Source organism: Alosa pseudoharengus, unplaced genomic scaffold, assembly GCF_046254945.1.
Source record: "Alosa pseudoharengus isolate Yale_2024_CS ecotype anadromous, Long Island Sound unplaced genomic scaffold, YU_APseudo_1.1 YU_APseudo_1.1_scf_3, whole genome shotgun sequence".
In the NCBI taxonomy this organism is placed as follows: domain Eukaryota; kingdom Metazoa; phylum Chordata; class Actinopteri; order Clupeiformes; family Clupeidae; genus Alosa; species Alosa pseudoharengus.
Genome location: NW_027468718.1, coordinates 6,075,284 through 6,077,928, shown reverse-complemented (window position 1 = coordinate 6,077,928; position 2,645 = coordinate 6,075,284). Strand labels below are relative to the sequence as shown.

General features: G+C 36.9%; 1 non-coding gene across 1 annotated transcript; it reads right to left on the bottom strand.

Annotated features, from left to right (window-relative positions):
• Nucleotides 1–454: 454 nt before the first annotated feature.
• Nucleotides 455–561, bottom strand: LOC143101119 (U6 spliceosomal RNA). The gene has a single exon (XR_012982108.1). It is a non-coding gene; the product is annotated as a U6 spliceosomal RNA (small nuclear RNA).
• Between the last annotated feature and the right edge of the window lie 2,084 nt (nucleotides 562–2,645).

Below are 2,645 nucleotides of genomic sequence, written 5' to 3'. Positions count from 1 at the left end.
GTCATAGAACAACAGAGAAGAATGACTTTTCAGAAAAATATTAATATTTTTATGATTAATAACTAATCAGGACAGTGTGCAGAGCAGCATTCATCTGCTGGTGCTCAATGCGCCCCTTGTTGGCTTATCAGAGAATAACAGAAAATAATGTTTTTTCAGAAAAATAGTATTTTTTTATTTTTCATAAAAAATCTTGATATTTGTATGATTATTAACGAAGAGTTGTACTGGTGCTCAATGCGCCCCCTGGTGGCTTGTCAGAGAACAACAGAGAAGAATGACTTTTCAAGAAAAATATTAATATTTTTTTTATTTTTTCAGAAAAATATTAACATTTTTATGATTGTTAACGAAGAGTTGTACTAGTGCTCAATGCGCCCCCTGGTGGCTTGTCAGAGAACAACAGAGAAGAATGACTTCAAGAAAAATATTAATATTTTTATGATTAATAACGAAAAATATGGAACGCTTCACGAATTTGCGTGTCATCCTTGCGCAGGGGCCATGCTAATCTTCTCTGTATCGTTCCAATTTTAGTATATGTGCTGCCGAAGCGAGCACGAACCTAGAACATGTTCGTGGTGTATTTATACCCGGAACCGCGATGGTCACGTGCGTGACGGCGCTCTAGTACGACTCGTTGTTTTCTGTCTCAAATACGCTCAATACGACGCATCCGTGGCCCTAAACCATCATAAACTCTACCTCTAGGAATGTACCCCCAGTCAGTGTTGATGTAGTCTTGTTTATTTGGAATATTCGGTCACAAGATATTTTACTAGATAGACACACTGCGCTTTGCATTATGGGTAGGACCCACGTGGTACGTCCATACACGCAAATGCCTTTGTCACCCGCTAGTTATATAGAGTCCCTTTACCTTGTATATCCATCGTCGTCCACTTTATGTATACAATCCAACGATGTTCATCGCCGTCAACCACGTTCCTTACCTCGATTCATCCAGTGAACGTCCCTTTTCGGCCATTCATATCATCCGCTAGATGGCACGACCCTTTTCGGCCTTTCACACATCAACCGCTAGATGGCACTCTTATTTCACCTTACCTTGGCTCTTCACACACCAAACACGGACTGTTTTCCTCGTGTAGACTTCACACGCGATTCCTAATCCAAACATGTTTCAACCCCACACGTCACTCTACAAGTTAGGTTTTTCTCCTGAATTATTTCCATTGTATAAACTCGCACAACAAAGTTTTGTTTCCTAAACACTATATCTTCCAGTTCAACCAATTTAAACCACTTTACATTGTTTTCCAGATAGTCAGTGAAAATAGGCTTAGTTGGGTTTGTAATTTGATTTACAAACCCATTCTCTCATTACATTACTTGGTCAGAAGAGCAATACTGCAATTTTATAGATATTCCCTGAAATACGCAGTTAAATAACATTAATGATTTTTTAAAATGGATATATAGAATCTTGGAAACAAACTCTTCAAATCTTACATTTCATTTGCATCACTCACATTCTCCACCAGATGGCGCATCGGCACCATTTTACCCAGGACTGTCTGGTTCTAATTATGGTTTTCCATTCAAAGTAGCTTAGACTATTATATACTTATAAGCCACACAAACTGTATAATCGTAAATGCTACCAGATACATTTAGTCTTACCAGTTAGTGTAACACTAGTCTATGAAATGTAACTAAAAAAAGTGAACCACCTTATGGCCTCCTTAAACCAAACAACTTTGATAAGGTTTGGGAAAGATTCTTCAAAGATTGGAGTTTTAACTAATGCCATCCATTCAAGCTTTGCTCAAAAGACTACAATATTTCAAGAATCTTTCCCAAATCTTGGCAAAGCTGTTTGGTGTAAGGAGACCATAAACTGACATGTAATAAACCAAGGAAGAGTTAAGACTTGGGTCTAAAAAGATTGCTTCTTGAAATTAGCATTTTAAATAAAAACAGACTACTTCTAAGAATTTGTGTACATATCCAGAATACTTGTCTAAGCATGTAGATATTCCTTCTGTGTCTAAGTGTACAGCTACAAGCTACTGTGAAGTCCCTGAACACAATACAAACTAGCATGCTGCTAAATGCATAGCACCACAGAAATATCACTTCCAATGTATTAACAAAACTGTCACTGCTATTTAGCGAGAAATGAAGACACACACCACAACAATATCATTGTCATCACACAAACATCATTGCCAACACACTTGCAAAAATATCAGTACAAATATCAGTCATGGTACAAACAAACAAGAATAATAGATTCATACAAGAAAAACACACCAATGTTTAACAGATTCAATCTTCACAGAAATCAAATGTAATGACATTACAAAAATAAACTACAATAAACAAGTACTTGAATCTTCTGAATTTCATTACAATAAACTATACTTAAAACTTATTTAAATTTTCTTAATTTCACTAATTCTTTGGCCTGAGAAGTAGGCTACACTAACGGATGACTGAGCATAGTTTAATTTATGAATACTCAATTACCATGGTGCCCATTGCCTGTCTAACACATAAATGACGGAGCATAGTTTAATTTATACTCAATTACCACGGTAGGGGTGAGGTGCCTGCCTAACACATTTAAAAGAGCAACTCAGCACTGCGGTATAAACGGAAGGACAGGATGCCTGTTGGGG